General features: G+C 37.9%; 1 long non-coding RNA gene across 3 annotated transcripts in view; it reads right to left on the bottom strand.

The window, feature by feature from the left end:
• Nucleotides 1-20,019, bottom strand: part of LOC148659502 (uncharacterized) — a 43,777-nt gene that overhangs the window by 16,781 nt on the left and 6,977 nt on the right. For 2 of the 3 annotated variants that reach the window (XR_015940507.1, XR_015940508.1), the window contains exons 2-4: nt 17,974-18,269; nt 7,697-7,787; nt 4,325-4,710 (exon numbers count right to left, since the gene is read on the bottom strand). This is a non-coding gene — a long non-coding RNA (uncharacterized LOC148659502). Of the gene's footprint in view, nt 1-2,854; nt 3,138-4,324; nt 4,711-7,696; nt 7,788-17,973; nt 18,270-20,019 lie in introns of all 3 variants that reach the window. The other variant, XR_015940509.1, reaches the window with a different exon arrangement.

Here is a 20,019-nt window from a genome sequence, read left to right as displayed (position 1 = left end):
AGGGAAACTGCAGAACATTAAAGGTACAGTAGGGCCTTGGGATGATTCAGATCTAACTATTGGTCAATAACAATAAATAATTTGAAACGTCTCCGAACTGATTTTGCCCATAAGATCACACCGTCTTTTTTTTACCCCATCATTTTTTCCTGCGGTTCTTATTTCTTTCGCTTTTAAATGAAAATGCCAGTGCTCTCGATAAGCATAAACGAGAGGGCGCTCTATTATGTAAAGAAAAGCAGGTGTGGAAAGAGCAGGCAACAGGCTAATTAAGGCCTTCAGAAGGCACCTCTGCTAATTAATCTCTCATTATCATGTTTATTCGGAAGTTATATCTGACATTTTCATTGTGTGCTCCGTTGATGTATTTGTTTAGTACGTATTTATTATGGAAAAATGTGACAACTCCACTCGAAATTTTATAAAGGGATGTTCTTTGAATGTGTAGTGGTTTGTAAAATAGGTATTGAATTATAGTGTATTGAGTAACAACAGAACAATCTAAAAACATTTGGTTTTTTGTAATTTTTTAAGTATTTGCTTATGAAAGCTTAATTAATGTCTACAGTTTAGAACGGGTTCCAATCATATTTACAGATAGACTCACGTGGAAACAATGTATTGTTCAAAAGGTAAGATAGCTATTTTAAATCAGACAATAGAGATGTTGTGTATGTTCATCTATGTAGTAATCTTCATTACTATTAACACCACATGCATTTAAGAGCAATGCACACTTAAAAAAATATGTAGTCTTATTGCAATTAGCATTTGATCTCTTAGGGTATTTGAAGGTTCGATACTAATATTAGCAAACCATAAGGAGCCTGCTGCAGTTTTCTTTAGTGTTTTAAATTATTTTTATAGTTAACTTACACGTATGTTTCAACTTTTTGTGCACACACACAGAAAAAAATAGGGTGGGACTGCAATAGCCTTCAAACTGGAAGATGCACATTGTTTTTAGTCAAAACAAACAAAAGTGCAATCTATTGATATACATCACGTATTGTATGGCTTCGTACAGTAGGAGTTTCGGTGTGCCAACAAGCCTGCAGACAGAGACAATGACTGTGGAGGTGACTTGCACGCGGAGAAGGCGCTACTGTGTCTTTAACTGTCGGCTCTGCCCTCTCTCCTCGTTTCAATGCAATTATGTTAATAAGAAAAGCTTGTCTGGGCTTATTCATTAATAGCAGCAGTTGCTTTATTGTCTCTCATGTATTTTCACGTGTTATCTCAATGAAATCATACAGTAAAGGGTTTTGTGTATAGTCTTTATTTTTTTAAAGAATCAACATTTAAAATAATAAATCGTATTCTATGTTCTCGTGTTAAGAAGGTATTTCTTCAGCAAACAACAATTTTGTCTTGTAATTGAATTTAACACAATATCAAGCATCGATCGTTGTTTTTTTTTACCTTTTTCGCTTACTTTTGGGCTTCGAAATCTAAATAGGATGAAATGGTTCCGAGCTCTAGCTGTAAGTATACGATCTTTTTTTCCCCTGATATTTAACCAAGAATGAATGTCAAATCGATTATCAAGTGCTCTGATTAATTTTCGAGGCGAGGTTAATTCGTTCATTGACTATGTATCACGAATACACTGTGCGTTTTCCCACATTTAATATTACCATCAGAGTCGTGGTTTCGTTCTAATATGTATGATTTAAATATAATAAAGAAGTGCAGAACAATGTCCATGATTAGCTTAACATCATATATTCTCGTCTGGCTGATCTGTATATAGTCTTTTGTTATTTACTATTTTTATTGTTCACACATACTGTTTCTACCTTCTGTTTTAATTTCTCTATCCAACTGCCTAAGCATAGTAAAATAATCTTTCCAAAGCTTTTGTCTTCTAATAGAACAATGGCACCAATGTATGCCAATGGACCAAGGGACTGTACTCATTAATAAAACTCATTGCATTCACTGCGTCAATTACAGTAACTGAAACTGCACTTCACCATTTTTGTAAGGTCTGGGGTCTTAAACTTGCTCATCGTAATGTAGGCTTTATCTCCAGATAACTGTCCATTTTTTCGTGTTTCTTTGAAAATCCATCACAAACAGTAACAGTTATTGTATGAAAGCTTGGACAGTGTTTACACAGTCAGTGTTGGGGTGAAATATTTTTGGCATGCTTTACCCAACAAATGCAGAAGCTGATACATCTTAAACAGGAGGCAAAAGGGGTATTTGTGCTAGGCGTCCAGTTGTAGAAAGGAAAATGTATGTTTCTTTTTCTAAATATTATACAAAATAGAGAGGTTGATGCAGATATTTTTTTTAAAACAAGAGTTGTTCTGTATATTTGTTTCATAATATGGTGTTTTAATTTTGACAAACTAGTCATTTGAGTAAACTGTTGCCTAATCAAAACTTTTTCACTTTATCCAAAAAAATGTATATAGAGTGACTGATGCCTGAAAATACAGAGTAATTTCTTAAAAGAGAAGCCATGGTGTTTGTGTACACTGATTTATCCAAGCCATGAAGAACATAGCAGACAATCATTAAAAACGATATATCAATAAGTAAGGGTAATTACAGCAGATGGATAGTTAAGACTTTTTTTTGCTCTCGTAACTATAAACATTCTTTTACCTGAATGGAATACAAACACAAAAAAATATTTCTCTCTCCTTCCATCCTGTTAGGTTCTACTCAGAAATTCACCTGTATTTACAGACAATTCAGTGTGAGTGGTTCTCTCCTAATAGGTTTCATTTTAAAAGAAGAATTAATATCTGTTAAGAACAAAGATATAATCAATATTAAAGATGTAGTAGGGTGTGGATGTTTCAAATGGGATTTTGAAGAGCAGTGGTTTCAGTAAAATTACCTTGTCAAAGACAGTCTGTATAGCTGAGAGGTTTTCAGCTCATGGAATCTCTTGAAGCTTGTTTTCACACAGGCATTTTTGTTTGCAGGAGAATGCTCTGTTCTGGGAACAGTATTCAGAACTGTCTGACGCACCTCTCTTCTGAGGTGCTAGTGCAGAGGTCGGCCTGTGTATAACGTTAATTTTGCACTAAAGCAAAGAGCCACTTTGAGAGCAAGCAATGAATCTGTACAGAGCCTCCAACAAGATTCTGTTCTCCAGGTGCACAAACTCTTAGTGAAACCTTTAAAGCCAAAAAGAAAATGGTGATAGGAACAAATTAATTTCAATGTAGAAATATAGTATTTTTCAACTCTTAAATCTGGTGTATGTAATGTATGGAGAGGATTTCTTTAGTGTTTGTACATCTAAGAGATGGTTGTCCATTCTGTATAACGACTAGTTAACTGTTTCTTACTATATTTCATTTTAGTTCAGACTCAAGATTTTCACAGCAAACAAAGCAGGAAGGTTCAAATGATTGTATTTCAGACAAATGTTAAAATGACAAATTAAAAATGTGTAAGTTTGCTTTTACATTGTCAAAACAAACATGAATACTGGGACCAAAATCAGAAGAATCTATTAAGTGGATAGACTAGGATTGATTTAATCTCATTCTTAAATAACAATAGGTTTAATAGTTAATGCAGCTTTAAATCTACAGCAGTTATAAGCAAATGCACAGAGTTGTAAAGACAGAACCAGTGGAGAATAAAGCTGAATAAGAAAGAAAGACTGATTCTATGGGGTCTTTGCAAAATATGTGGGTATGAATGGAATAAGAAATGAACCAGTAGAATATCACAAATATAAATATATATACCGTCACCAAATCTTGCATCAAAAATAAAACATACGTTGTCATTTGACCATATATAGGTATGTGAGAGGAGTACAGGGTAATCTGTAATGACCTGATTTGTGTTATCCTGGATTTGCATAATGCACAATGTGTGTGTGTTTGTGAGAGGTAATGAGTGGCAAAAAGGAGGTGGGGGTAGGGGGGACTGGTTATGGAAAACATTCATTGCGAATTGTCATTTCAAGCACAGAAAATGAAAACGATCATCAAAAATTAACTGAGGCGGCGGGGTGGTGGGGGGGGCACATCGCGAATTATAAGTTGCTTAATTCAATTTTTTTTTTCAAAAGAGGTCGCTGGCAGAGATCTCTCAAAAAGAAGGGAGAGAAGGACGGAGAGAAAGCGTGAAGAAAAAGATGACAAGGGAGATGGCAGGCTGTCCTCCTGCCTGTGCCAGTTCATTTATTTCACATTTCTCCTCACCCCCCACCCCCCACCCCCTTCTCCGGTAATTAGCGAGATAAAATAGGCAAGAGTTTCGGAAAGAAGGAAAGAGTGGAGGAGAGACAGGGCTCGGGGAGAGATGGAGAAAACCTCCATGGAATATAAGGCAATGATGCACCTACCTCGTGCCAACACAGCCATTTTAGGAGCAGCAGCAAGATTTCCTTTCAAGATGGCTTCCGCAGCACACCCACACACACTCACATGGTTCTCCGGCACACAAAATGGCATCTGGCAGGGCGGGGGACGGCAGCGGCTGGCAGCTTCTTTGTCCCTGTTGGCATCGGTTGGAAGGGGCTCGCAGTTTCTCGGGGGGCACAGATGGCACTGAGGGCTCCCAGGAGGGGCAGAGCCAGGGGGACAAGGGGGTTAGGAGAGCAGGGATGGGAGAGGGTAGATGGAGGGGGGGTCGGGGGTTGACTTTGTATTTTGTTGTCTTTTTTTTTTTTAAACTGCGCCCTTTTATTTTCTTCCTCCATCGAGACATGGTGAGAATAGCTGGCAGTCGCTGTGGGGGAAACAAGAAGAAATTAAAGCACTAAAAACAGACCTTTTATTACTGCCAAGCTGATGCCATGGCAACTACAATATAATTGGTGTCCTTAGAAAAAAAAATGGCGAAAAATAACTGTAATTCCTAGGTATACTATATGTAGTCGCTAGTCTACAAGCAACTAGTGATGTGGTTTATTCAGAAAAAAAATTGCTTAAATCAAATCTGAAAGGGTCGTGTGGCACTAGAAGTGACTTTGGCGGTGTTGTGCTGGCCGTGGTGCATTGTGTGTGTGCACACGGCTTGTCTGTTTTTGTGGCTGTGCATCAGCAGGCATGTTACTTTACAGCTTTTGTGAGAAATTAAACATGTGAAGGTGCTATTTTAGCACCTCTTCACATTAAAAGATAGCCTCGAGCCGCTAACAAGCAACAGTTCCATACATAGGTCTTGGAATTCTAATATTGGCAATAATTCTCAAGGACCTGAACATCAACTGCAAAAAGTAATATGGTAAGCTTTATGTTTTTTAACGTTTCGGATTTAGATTGTGCTGAAAGAGTGTGGTCGACTTAAGGAAGAAAATGCTTTAACCTTTTTTATTGGAAAAGGGTATCAGCATTCCTCCTCAACAGATAGAATCTTTATGTTTTTGTCTTATATTTTCATACCTGAGCGACTAGTAACCACACACGCCAGGTGGACCAAATGGCTTCATCTTATTTATAACCATTCTCATGTTCCTGTGACATTACATCCTTTGTAATTACTGTATATGACCTACATCTGTCTTTTCTTTCATTGAGAATATCTATTTTACAAATGTAAAAGTTCCATCTACACTTTGTTGTTTCCCTCTCACAAGAAGGGAAAGGTATAACAAAGCCCATGAAGTATTTAATATCCAGTGTTCCTCAAAGCATTCTGCTCGATGCACCTCATAGACATACTGATACATTGAAGTACATCATCAGGCCCAAGAGGCTCATCTGAGTTAGCTGTGAAAATAATAAACTTTAAAAGTATAAAGATATTTTTGAATTTCTTTCAATCAAAGATAGCAAAACTGAACAATGTACTAGTTGCCATTTGCCATGTATTTTCTTTAAGTCACGTTTCTTGGTTAGTGTTGAGGAAACTACATTATATCAACAAGATCTTATAAAAGCATCCCAGATCCAATCTTTTTGTTAGATAGACAATAATTATATGAAAGTTAGAGAAAGGCAGACTTAAAGTTTCTTCCACATTTGTGCTACAAAAAGATAAAATGATTTAGCATATACAGTTGTCCAAAATCCTTTAAACTACAAAGTAAAGCAATTCAAATATGTTTGCAAGCATCACACAATTCCTTTGCTCCTAATGCTAGGAATTGTGGGATAGGAGATGACAGCAGACCAATATTGGTACTCCTGAGTGTAGACAGTTTCCCCTTTATCACTCAGAGACCTGTTGTGATATTAATTACTGTGGCTTGGTTCCACCCTCAATGGGAACATAATTTAGAATAATAAAATATCAAAAACAATTTTAAATGTCACAACCATCTACTACCCACCATTGACTGGCATTAAAATATACTTAATGTAAAAGAATGTGCACATTTCTATAAAGCTAAAACCTAGTTTAAACTGCGGCAAATAGAATGTGATTGCATTCTTACACACTTAGTGCAAGTGAGCTGTGCATGATTTGGGCTAATATCAAAGACTACTAGGAAACTAGTCCCCCAGCCTGAGGGTGGAAATGTGTTTCTGAAGACAGAAAAACAAAACTCAAAATCAGATGAATCAGTGAGACGGAGTGGATGAGGTTTTGTAAACAGAGCAAAGTTCTGAACAGAAAAGTTGCTGAGGCAGATGCTGAAGTTTCAGCATTTTCATCTTTGCTTTCTTTTTTCCTATTCAAGTACAAAGCAGGGAATAGCAGCCTGCAACAGGGAGTCAGCCCAGATCTGGGTCATGTTGCCACTGACAGTCAAAGCTGAGCATCCGGGAGACTTTTCATACATCTTAATATTGAACCAGTTTCCAAAGGAGGCAGGGTGCTGTAGCACACTGGTTCAGAAACATCAGTACAGAGACAAGCACAGGGCATCTCAAATTAAGTCTATCTGTCAAATCATTCATTTCCATATCTCTTTGATTTAAAAAAAAAACAAGGTAAAAACATCTCATTCCATATACAGTGTGTGTGGGTTTATACATTGACATGCCAAAAGTATCTGCGCTCTGAATTATGTACAGCCAAAAGTCTAGAGAGAAGCTGTTGAGGGCTGTGGCCTTTCATGGTATCATTAGACCTTCTTTTGTTCAGTTTTACTTTGACTACTGGGAAAACTCCAAGCTCTGCTTACCAAGTGTGTATAACAAGTTGTAAGTTAAACAGAATTCTGGAAATAAGGCTCTGATTCCTCGACGTTAAGTTAAAAGGAGCAGTGGCAATGAATAACAAAGACTTCATGGTCTCATGGAGTCTGTTGTGCATTACGTGTCTGAAAAGAAAGTGTTTCCTTCATGTTCCTTTAAGCCCCAGATCTTTTAAGAGTGTCAATACACACTGGGCAGCAAGAGGGATCTGTAATGTGTGCTGATAGCCCAGGTAGGGTTGCACTGTCTTGACAGCTAACATAAAGAACAGCTCATTGATTGTCTGCACACTCCTTCATGCACTTTACGTCACTGATTTCAGAAATTTCTATCAATATTTCCTTATTTTAAATAATGTAGAATTTCCAATAATTCACTCTAGTAATTGTACATGCACCTCAGCAAATCGCTCACCAGCACAGCATTTAGGATGAGAACTTACTCACTTCCTTTGTAAATGTACACTTGTCAGAACTTCCTAAGTTTTTTTGGACCTTGGATGTCTCGTAACCTACTGGAGAATGAGCACTGATGATGGGATTGAAAACACTGAAAGCAAAGTCACAGGGAAAACATACAAACATATAAGTAAATAATGTGAGGCTGAATGAATTAGAAAGGGTGAATACCTTTCCTTGAAGTCAAGTTGTCATTGCTGTGATTGGTCTCCTGATGTCCTCTATAGGCGCTGTAATCGTGGAAGGTCTGGACCGTCTTTTCCTGGGCAACATAAAAAGATTTCCTTTACCAATGAGGAATCATTCATTCTTCTTCATAAATTGCTGCATGATACTAAGAGTCTGGAAATAATGCTTGAAAATCCATCTAATGGTTCAATGATTTGTAAAGCAGGTGGTTGTGTGTTGTGTCTTAGGACCTCTGCAACTTCTTTTTGTACTGTCAATATTGCACGTTTTGTCATACTGTCATATTGAGTTCAGCACCACAATACACCAGACACAGAAAGCACACCAAGGGAGCCTAGGATAGTACTGGGTCAGAAACTAAGATGTATTTTTCTGCACATCATTTGCCTTATGATCTTAGCTTATGATAAGAGTAAATGCAAGAGTACCAGGTTATAAATTTATGTGTGTCTTGTGTTTCTAAGGAGGAAAAATGCAATGCAAGATTCTATAAGGGTTGCAATCACTACTGTAAGTCTGTTAAACACAAACCATCTCTCAGAGTGGATAAAGATCTGTGAGGAGTTTTGGGAGACATAAACGGATATATATATCTGCATATAATGCACCATTCAAGCGTTTCTGTAACCCTTCTAAATGACCTGCTAGTCTGCACTGAAGAACACAGTGTCAGTCCAGTAGCTTGGATAAATGAATGTAAGATTTCTGCTAGTAATGTATAAATGTAAACCTTTGTAAACACTGTATGTTGCCCTGGATAACAGCATCTACTAAACAGTTTGTTAATGGTAACAAAAGAATTATTGAAATTGTCTTCATTTATTGGATTGTGTGTTGTACAAGCAAAAATTATTGGCCATGAGTTGGAGTAGCTTTGGGTTGCCATTTGCTGTTTGTGCTAGCTAGAGTAGTACAGCTGTCCAGACTTGGGCTGCTTATACATATTGAACAACTCTTTCAACATGAGACTCAAAAACAAATATGAACAAAATGGCTTCACATTGAAACAAGATCTAAATTCTAGGTTATTTCTTTGTATTTGGATATTTCCCATTCTTTGTCTTTGTTTTCCCATAAAGCAATATTTTATTCCTCTTCTTTCTGAGTAAAAATCCCACAACCCTTTGAGTGAAAGCAGTAGATACATTCCTGAATCACTTCACCCCAAAAATAAAATCTCATAAAATCTGATTTGGGTTGTATTTCTCAGCCCTGCGAAAATACCTTTTTAAAAAAATCTTATCCTTAGGACTGTAGAATCCACCAACAAGCCACTTTATTATCACTGCTCTGCAGCATACCTACCTACTGTGAGGGTGGTAAATCACAAAGAAATTTCATTCTGCACGTGTAATAAGATGTATACTCCCATTATCAACCTTTATTTTTAATCAATTGTTATTAATTTTCCAGATGAGATTAATATCCTTCCCAGCAATTGTTGAACCGATATTGTTATATGACACAGTGACATTTTTCCCCGAAAAGGTCACCTAAAATTTTAGACTTGTTCTGCTGGCACAACTGGTGCTTCTGTGAGTGTGTATGGGTCAAGAGCATTTTAAATATTTTTCTAAGAGCGCCATGTCCAATTTCCCTGCCCTTTCTAACACGCTAGTTCTTGCTGCACGAGGGAGATTGGCGGTGTCTGGGTGTCTGCGATCAGGGGTCCTAATGTGCGTGACACTGTGGCTCAGTGACTGGCAGCTCCGAGACACCAGACAGACACAATGGCACTGTTTGTACTGGCTGCCAACAGCCGGCTCTCCCATTTATATTCACAGGCATGGAGGACACTGAGTGGGGGATAACTAGCTTCCTTTACTTAGCCTCTCCTGTCTCTCTCTCCTCTCCTGCTCTGCCCCCCTCCCTTCTCTCCTTTCTTTATTTAATACTCTTCCAAAGCAAAATTAATCACCAAATGGAATACAAAAACAACTGGTGAAACGAGATCAAAAACCACAACAACACCCCTCTCTGTAGTGGACTTATTTGGGCTCATTGTTGATGGCACCTTGTTTGCCATTGCAGTGCTTCAGCATGCACTGCTACCTTGTCACAGGCTTCGTCCTGCTAATTCAGAGCGCACAGGCCCACCCTCACCCTTAGACACAGAGAGACAGGTCCCAAGTCCCTCCAGTCAGGAGATTCACAGCGCTCAGTCCAAGCCAGTATTTTTATTTGTATTTTTTTGTCAATACAGGGAGTTGTCTGACTCTAATCTCCATAGGGAAATATCCCTGTGCATTCCCTGCCAGCGTTAGTGAGCCTGCTGCAGGATCTCACATCTTCACATTATCTGATTTAGACCTAGGCACTTCTCTGAAGACACTCCAGTAGTGATGATAAAAAATAATTATATAAAGATATACATTTTCTGCTACACACCTTCTAAGTCACTCAGTTTTCTGGATACACGCACATCCTTACAGTGTTCCAGCTATGGCATAATTTCTGATACTTCATCTCCTGTAAGAATTGCTAGATAGATGCTGAAAAGTTTGTTCATTGCAAATTTAGCAAGTTCTCTGTGTAGAAAGTTGCACTATTCCCATATTGGATGAATTATTGCACCTCTCATCGCAAACTATATTCTGAAATTAACAGAATCTTCTCAGTACATCTAAACAAGCTCACAGTTACTTTGAAGTTAGGAAAGGTGTGAATTATTCACTGTAATGAACTTTCTGTTGATCTTATTTGCAAGTTACATAAAATAGGAAAAATGCTTGAATGTACAAAGAAATATTCATATTGAATGTTTACAGACTCTAACCATACATTTTCTTGATTGCATTTACTAAAGGTTATAGTTTCTTTACAAATTAAATAGATACTTTCTATAATCTAATCCGTACAAGTATTAAGACCTCAGTTCTGAGCCCGAGAGCATAAGACATTTTTAGTGCAAATCAATTCTAGATGTGTAGCCTCTCTTTGCTGAACTCAATTGACGTGACTGACATGAGCTTGCAGGCTGGTAAGAAATACATCCAGCTATAGACCAGTCAAAGATGGAACATGCCTGCTTTTTTAGGTTATTTATCTACCTGTACCTGCATACTTACTTACCTATTGTGTTTATTTCTGTCACTATTTTCTAAGATAGTATGCACCGAAAAGAACACTTGTTACTAAGTTTGCTGTAAGAAAATCAAACACATTTGTTTTCTACATCCTTTGTTTAAAAAGGCTGTACACTATCTCGTGTCCCTGTCTTGTTTATTCACATATTACTCCAGCTCTCTGCTCTTCCTTTTATCGATCTGCTTATCTCTGATGTTTTATTGTTCTTATGTTTCTTTGTTTAACATTAAAGAGATAATTCCGTGAAGCTCCAGATGCGAGTGGTCTCTGCAGGAATCCAATGTTTCTAACTCTCTGAATCAGAATGACTCACAATGCAGTCAGGATCCACCATAGAATTGCTGTGGTCGCCCTCGAAACCCCAACACTGTAACTGCAACTTGGATCTGTAAGTGACATTTTATTTCCACCAGAAAAATCACGGAACTATTGTAAATTGTCATTTTTGGGGGTTTTTTAAGTACTTTTGGTGAAACGTGATCATTTTGAGGAGGTGTATATTTAATGATAATAAACTCTTCACAGAATGCTAAAATGAGCTTTCATGGGTACCACATGCCATAAATTTTATAACCTTCTTAATAAAAACTGAAGTCACCACTCATGTTAATGTTATTAGTGATTTAATTGCTCCTGTTTTGTTAACATGAAGGAGAACGATGATGAGGATTGAAGGTTCTGTTTTAAGATATTTGGAGGACTAGGAGACAATCATTTACAACAGCTATCTGACACTTTTATTTAGTGCATTCCTGGCAAAGCTCCCAAAACATTAGAAATGTGCAGGGAGCTTCTGTAGGTGGTCTTAAGTATTTGTACCTGCCTGCTTAAACTGTCTTAAATTTCAGTTAAATTTGTCTTTTATCACAAGACCGTCACCTCTATTTTTCAGTGCACACATCAACACATTCATAACTGAGTTATAAATTTATATGCTAATGCTTTTATTCCATGTGACTTAAATGTGGAACACTTGACACAACAGGCCATGTATTTCTGCAGTTTACGTGAAGTGAGCTGCTCAAGGGTATAACCACAGTGTCCCACCTGGGATTTGAACACGCAACCTTCTAGTAAAAAGTCTAGTTCCCTAAATACTACTGCACACTGGGTTTGTCCAAGAAGCAGAGAAACTTCCTCCATTTTTATTCTTAGGAAAAACAGGGATGAAAACGTAATTCTGATAAGTTTCTTTCAAATTTCAGGTCATGTTTAAGACATGGATATAAAGAAACAATTTTTAACAAAGGTCTTTAAAGCTTTTTTTTTTCCATTTACAAATAAATTAACATTTTAACATTAAACAGATTGCCACATTCTTTAAAGCCATTATCTAATTCTCATCTGATGATCAAGTCAAGAGACCTTCACCGTTGTCCCAAACAATAAGCAGTTTTCACACTTCGTACAGAAATTCGGACCACGGTATCCCTATAGACATTGTTTCATGAAAACACAAAGGCAGAGAAGCAGATGTTCATCTGATCTGTTTCTGAGGTATACAGGAAATCTCTGAAGATCTACCTCTGAGAACTATGTTGGCCGGTGCCTATCCCCATTTCACGCCATTACAATACTGTCTGTTTCACTCCCCTGGACGCCACAGCCCCTGAATTAAAGCACAACTCAGGGGGTGGGTTAACGGGTTCTGTGCTCCTCAGATGCTAATGTATTTTCAGCTTTACTGCTATACAAGCAGCTAAACAGACATACCCCACCAATTAGAGGAAGATCGTAAAACCAGTAATAAAACTATCATATCAAGGGTGCTCCAACAATCGGGAGAGTTCATTGGCAGGGTCACTATTAGAGCAGAGCATCTTCAGCACTTAGAGCCTGTACACTTCACAGTGATGGGAGAGCAGGTCAGAATACTTATCGACAGGATCACAAATAAATACAGAGGGACTAATAAAATGGTGATCAGAGAAAGACTGAAAGAGTTTCATCATACATTCAAAATGGGAGTAAAAGAAACAGGTTTCCTAAACCTTCTTCTCTCTTTTTCCTCTATGTTCCATCCATATTGGTTGTAATTGATTTTGTCTTGTGTCTGCTAAATGGAAGCCAAGCTTTAGTATGGTGTAGTACAGCATCTTGGAGCAAGAAGTTTCATCCCTACATCTGTTCTCCAATGCAGACATTTTTCCATAGATGAAGAATAAACTCCACTTGCGTCATGAGACTCATTCAGTTGCTGGGAGATTTTTCCTCCTAAGCCACAGAGCTATTGTGCACAGATTCCGTTCCTGTGAAGAACAGCCCAAGAGTATCTTGTCTGTTCTCGTTCCTTCCAAACACAAAACTAAACGGCCATTTGCCTAATGAAAATGAGGTGTGAGACAACCTGCTATCAGAACAATATGACTAGAAGCCAATATTTTCCATGTGACCATGTACTGATGTACAAGACACATTGAGTCACAGCCAATATTCTGTGAAACTTTACATTATCAATGCATTTTTTGTGTTTCACATTTTCATAATCTATACTGTCTCGCCTCTAATTTGAAATAGAGTTTAAAACCAAGTGTCATGCAGGTCCAGGATTCATTATAAATATAACTGTTTCCAACATGAAAACAATCTAATCAAAGGATTCAAAAATGATCGTGACTCGTATCTAAAGGTAAAGTTAGCTTTGGTTCATCATTTAGCATGATTCATAAGTTGCTCTGGAAACCCAGTCTAAATAAATAATGTGATTGTTCTCAGGTAGAGAAGAATATGCAGGAGAAATTTCAATTCAACATTGTCAGCATGTCAAAATTTAACATGTAACTGGGTAACTGGGTTTCCCCTCTTTGAATGTTTACTGTCTAACTACGTATTATTACTTAATTTCAGTCAGAGTTGCCAATTCGTATGTGTATGTGACAGGTCTTCATTAGTGACTAAGAAAAAATAAATTACACTACTGGCATCATTTACCTTTTTTTATTAAACTGGATTCAGAAAAAAAGAAATGTTACAAACATCAAGTCAAAGCCCTGACAGCAGGGTTTCCAACATTTTGTTTTAACCAAACTCCGTATACACTCAGAATCAAAATGTAAAAATAATGCAAATACACAACTTTAAATAAAGTTAAAAATGTGTATTGTTTCTGTTCCATGCAAATGTTTTACAGCAAAGAAATAAGCATTCAATTCTCTCTACATATAATTTTAAAGAACTGTTTAAAAAAGTAGGACATTTACAGTTAAAAAAGGCATGTTTTCATAATGTTAACACCACAGCTGAATGTTCTTAAGACTTCAGTAACTACCATAAAATATTCAGTATATATTTTTACCTCATGAAGAAGGTTGTCTGTACAATATGTATCACTTCTATATTGCTCTAATTTCTTGCGTTGTTTGACGTATTGTAAAATGATTACCTACTTTGCTTTGTATATGTGTTTTTGATGCTTCAGAAATTGTTTTTGAATGTGTGTGTTGCCTTGGATGAAGCATCAGCTATATTAATTGTATATGCATGTACATATACAGCAACGAGACTCAAATGGCTTTTAATATATTTCTGTATTACATTGCCACCATATAGAAATGCTTCAAATAAGTGGCACATTTCATAACTTTTGGTTAAGAACCAAAAAGGCACAACCTCAAGAATATTATATGAAATAATTGTAAAAATATTGAAATTGTGGCATCCTTTAGAGTTAGCCCATTTTATTGTATGATCCACTTTCTATTATTTGACCTGTGTTTAGATAAGATTTCAAGCTAAGTTTCTGCTTTAATTATTAATATCAATAGTCACAGTGAATCAGTTATTTCTGGAACACACCTGAAATCCTTTTTCTCATAACATTTCCACACAAATTAAGCATTGTCCTTGTAGGAATGAAGGAGCCCTCCCTTTACATCTATATTGTTGGAAAGATCCTCATTCACCATTATTGCAGGTGGGGCAGTACGCATGCCCTGTACAACAGACACCGGACAGTTGAGTGTGCCTAGTCAGCGGCCTGCGTAGCTCCTAAAGTAAAGATGAGAGAAGCAAAACCTGCGAATACCAGGTATGAGCCTTTATATCTGCACAATTCTCCACTGGGGGGTCTTGAAAATGAGCCCCATTAACAAAATTGACAGGGGGGATTATTATAATCACACCAAAATAATAAAGAAAGAGTGACCATGTGTTTTGACCATTAGGCAGTGAATGAGGTCTCCTATTAAGGCAGGACACTGCATCGACAGACTGGTGTCGAGGCTGGTATCGTTCATGCGCAAGACTTGACACGGCAGCCATTTGCAAAGAAGGGCTCAAGCATTTTCCTGCCAAGAAACGTAGAGCATCTGACACTCGTTTTCCATGCCCACCTCTCAGGCCATCTTCAGCCACTTTGTATGAGAGCTCAACCTGATCGTGGGAAAACCTTGCTCGGACTTTTCACAAATCTAGCACCCCCCATTGAATCAAACCAATTAGCCCAGGCCCTGCTCCAGCCATTGAGGGACACGCCATCCTTTGAGTACTACTGCAGGCTCTATTGCTTGTAAGTAGCTTTGGATTGAATGAATGTGCTTCTCCGGTTAGGGCCCTCCATGCTTAACCATTGGAGTTGCTTTCTGAGTGTCAGCTACAGGGAGCCTGAAGGACTAAGCAAGAAAAAGGCAGGTTGAGGTACTCGAGTCCTCTGGGCTAGTTATTACTAGCAGAATACAATGCATTAAGCTATGCTTAATAGGAGCAATTCTAAGGCTTACTCAGGAGGTAGAATAAATTAAAGATCTACAAGAACTATAGAAGACTGGAGTGTTTTTGAAGCAAATTTACACAATTCTGGAAGTATATATAGTATCCCATTCCAGAGGACTTGTTGAATGTTTTAAAAAGGTAAAGTCTTTGTAATTCCAATTAAAAATACCTTCTACCCCTCCTCTAAAGTATTTTATTTCTAAACAAATACTCTCTAATAACGAAAGCAGTATATAAAAAGGGGAAAATGCTGGCTAGCGTCTACGTTTGTGAGAATTGTAGGGGTGGAAGTATAGTTTCCTTAGTTGTGCAGCTCCTGTTTATAATGTGTCTGGGACACTGTCTCTGTCTTCAGCGATGGCCGGGAAAATGCGTCACAAACGAGTTCAGTTTCTGGAAAATCCACGTGTTTAATTCTTGTTCTGCGTGTGGGACTCACCAGATCATGGGATTACTGCTGTAAATTTGGATTAGTAACGCTTTTTCAAATTGTGCTCTAAATCTGTGTGCTCATGTTTTTACGATTTTTCAAATGGTGGGCCACGTGTCCCGAGACCTTGCCTACGTTTATCAGGCATTTATGTGGACAGTTACATAACCCATCTGCGGATTAGAGCTGATTTTATCAATGTATCCATCGTTATTGTCATTAAGAAACAATTTACAGAGGTCTGTAAGATAGCAATATATTTTCGAAAGGAGAATGCCCCTCCCACAATTTTAATGATCGAGAGAAACATTCTTCCTCATAGTTTAAAACTCGAGGGAAAGCTACTTTCTCTTATGCAAAACATGCGGACCCTAGCAGAAAACATCTGAATGAAATGAAGTGAATTGAAGTTTTTAAAAGGGTTTGGAACCATTTCAATACAAAGTCTGGACAGACAGGGTGGCTGAAAGGAAAGGAAAGAGCTAGCACTTGACCCAGGAGGCTATCTGTTTAATATTCAGCACCATGTTTTGAGGGGAGCTGAATGGACAGCTCCCAATGTGGTCTGTCTGGAGAGATTACGAGACCCGAAAAACACCCTAGCAAATCCCACCCAACTTCACTGACAAAAAAAAAACTGCCCCTAAACATTGCTACACTATCCGATTTTGGTTCGAAGTAGACAATGAAAATTCTAAGGTCCATTAACGTTTCAGAAGGCGGACAGCGACTCCATCAAAGTTTCCCCAACCCCCAGCCAAGCTCAGACCATATAAAATAGCCCCTTCAACACGATGCACTTGTTCTGAGTGTTCATTTTGGATCGAATAATGATGTTATTGCAAGACGCATATTCCTAAAATACAAGTCTCGCCCCATTCGTGAATGCAATGATCACAGAACACTCTTGCAATTTCTTGTGAAAGTCTAAGCAAACCGGACCTGGAGTTGTTCGTTTTGAAAATCACAAGGACAATGAAGACACCGGAGTAGAAATATGTGTTTTAACATATTTCGCAATTCCTTATACATAATGAATACTAGACAACACAGTAACGGAAATACGGTTGAACTCTGCATCGTTTTTTTAATTTCTGACTTGTACCTTAGGAATCATTTCATCAAAGACTGGTTAAGCTCTTATCCGAGGCTTGAATTCCCCCTTTCAAAAGCTGACAAACTGCGTGTATGCATCTCTTCTTAACATTTCTTACTTTTTAATATATTGCAACACATTGCTCTAAAACAACGCAGAACGTTGAGACCAGAAAAATCTTCGTTGCCCCCGGTGTGCTCTTGTATGATAACATCGAATCAAAACGGGTTTCCTATTCGTTTTGAAATGAAATATTCGAACTAAGTTATTTCAGTCCCTCCACAAATGTCTACCTTCTTTCCTAAAGAAGTTATTTCCAATGCAGAGCGAGTTGCAATGTTAAGGGTCTGCCCTAGAAGAATCCCACCCCCGCCCCCTATTCAAAATCACCCCTTCCTTTCTGCTCCACTTCACTGTCCACAATGATCCCCGGCCCTGCACAAAAGAAACTGCCAAAACCCATGAAAAGTGATCAAATTATCAAGAACTTGACCTCCTAAAGGGGCAGCGCTATAGACGAGCCTCTATATAAAACAAAAATTCCAGAATGCTAATGTGTCTGAGGGCTTCGCTCCCAGAATAATTTAATGCAACTTTTTAAACAAGTTTATTTCAAGAAGGGGGCCTCTCTTTTTCACTGGTGCAATCAAACATAAAAACGATTTACGGGGAAAATTCTCGTCTATGCGAGACATTTTTATACCTACACAAAAGGGGCTATGTAAAGTTTGCTAGGAGGTTTATGGGCAAGACTAATCTTGAATAACCGATGACTAAATATGGTTCTTTTTATTTTCTTATTTGACATTGTCAGACATTTTGCGTCGTGTAGTAATGTAACAAACATTTTAATTCGGGCGATGCTATGTAGCAACGGTTATAACATAAACTATAACATAGAGAAATGTAAATTGTACGGAAATCTTTTCAACTTACCTTGGAAGACGAGTTAACAGAAGCGCTGTCTCAGTTGAAAATTCTGCCTGGGTTTATAGCAGCTCTCGTTTTCGTGAATTCTTGGTCACTTTCTTCGTCTATCGCTTACATTTTCTTAGGGTGGCGCGCAGGTTTGGAAGTCATTTCTACTTTCGGTTATCTAGCTTTATGACGGCTGAATAACACTCATACAGCTAGATAACCAAAGATAGCAACCGACTCCCTCTCCGTCCGGGCGTTCAAGACAAACGCAGGAGGGGCTGGAGGTTGACTTTAGACCGCAGGAAACTTCCCACCTGCCACCAGAAAGAAAAATAAAATTAGAAACGAAGGTGTTAAACTAGGAGCTACAACACGTCTCTTGACGGCCATCAGAGCGCTCCTCTTGGTGCGCATCTGTAGCTCTACATGGGTTGGAGAACTTCGAAAGGTGGGCCGTTCTTCTACAGAAGAGCCGGTCTTGACAAGCAAGAGAGAGCGAGGCATAACCAGGGGGTCCTCGTTTGCATGCAGATCATATGCCAGGGTCTGTCAGAGGCTGGGAAAAAGAGGGCTCCGTCTCAGTCACCATATCTAGCCCCATTCTCATGCAAATCAGCCCACGCCTGGTGACATCACCACATTAAGGCCCAATACTAGTCCTGCATTTAAATCAGCTTTCCTTTCCCGCCCTTTCTGCCTTTTCTTTCGCTTCCATCCCATTTTAATGCAGCACAAATTTAAATTTATCAAGAAAGCGAGATGCTCAATTTCTTCGAATAATAAAAGAAATGAACCAAAGCACTATGTCTGATACGTTACGTCAGGGACTGCGTTTTAAACGTAATTCTGAAGCGAGTAACGCAGGTAAACTATCATTACGGACATAGATGACAGGTATACATAGAAATGAAAAAGAATAGTATTATTAAGTATGATATTTTCAATTGAAAGATGATAGTTATGATGAAAATTATGATATAAAGATGGTTGATGTTCACTTTTACTCTTTTTATCAACAGTCCCATAAAACATATATAATATACAAAAATAATCCATTGCAATTATTATTTTTTTCAAAGTAAGCTTTAGCATATGCGTAACTTAAATTTTCGCATCAAACATGGAGAGAGGAGGAGGTGTGTTCCAACGGTAAGAAAGCTAGAGGAGTTTATTAAAAAATAATACACAGCCGCGCCATTCTGACCTGGAAAATAGGACTGAATAGGGTGGATGAGTTAGAAACAACAGTCATGACGTTCTGACATGCAAACTGGCCAGACAGTGAAAGTCCCCAGGTTTTCCATCAAAGACTCCTGCGCCCTTGGTGTACAGTGCAGATATCTGCATTAGCGCATTTCTGCGACTCTTTACAATGCCGGAGGCCGGGCTACAGGTATCGTAGCAGTTTTCCTATCCCTTTTGTGCTTGATGTTGTGTAGCATACATGTTGTCCCTACAACAAGGTGGAATGTGCAGGGCCTGCTACAAAACCGAGTTTTTTAAAGTTTTACCTCCCTTCAAACACACGATGTTGACCCAGCGCTAATTGATGAACTCCTGTTTTGGTAGATGTGATGAACACTGAAGTCTGTACATTTGTATTGCTCAAGAGCTCCTTGCCATTTCAGAGAAACCCGAAAGTCTCCATAATATATAACGAAGGCAAAATAATGAAGACAGAATAACTGATATGATTAATGGTTTAAAAAGACTATACAAAGAAAAATACCATATTTCTCCTGGACATCATTCTGTTTTAATATAGTAACTCTGAAACAAAAAGGCGTTTACCGGAATTGTAAAAGAGGAGACGAAATACATCATTAAATGAAAATAAACAAATGTGTTATGTTTTAAAGACCTAATACATAAATGATCAACAGTCTTTAAGAAAATGTTTATTAAGTTTATTCTGAATATAGTAGGTCTATTATTAGTGTTATTTCATTTTAAATGATCTTTTGAAAATTGTATTACTATACATATCAAACACTAAGCCTGACAAACTCAAAATAGTTGTATTGTATAATTCAGGATTGTTTTAAATAATCCGTTTTTATTTAA

Source organism: Lepisosteus platostomus, chromosome 7 (genome assembly GCF_059453375.1).
Source record: "Lepisosteus platostomus isolate fLepPlt1 chromosome 7, fLepPlt1.hap1, whole genome shotgun sequence".
In the NCBI taxonomy this organism is placed as follows: Eukaryota; Metazoa; Chordata; class Actinopteri; order Semionotiformes; family Lepisosteidae; genus Lepisosteus; species Lepisosteus platostomus.
Note: the sequence above shows the minus strand (reverse complement) of the source record. Positions and strands in the feature narration are given on the sequence as shown.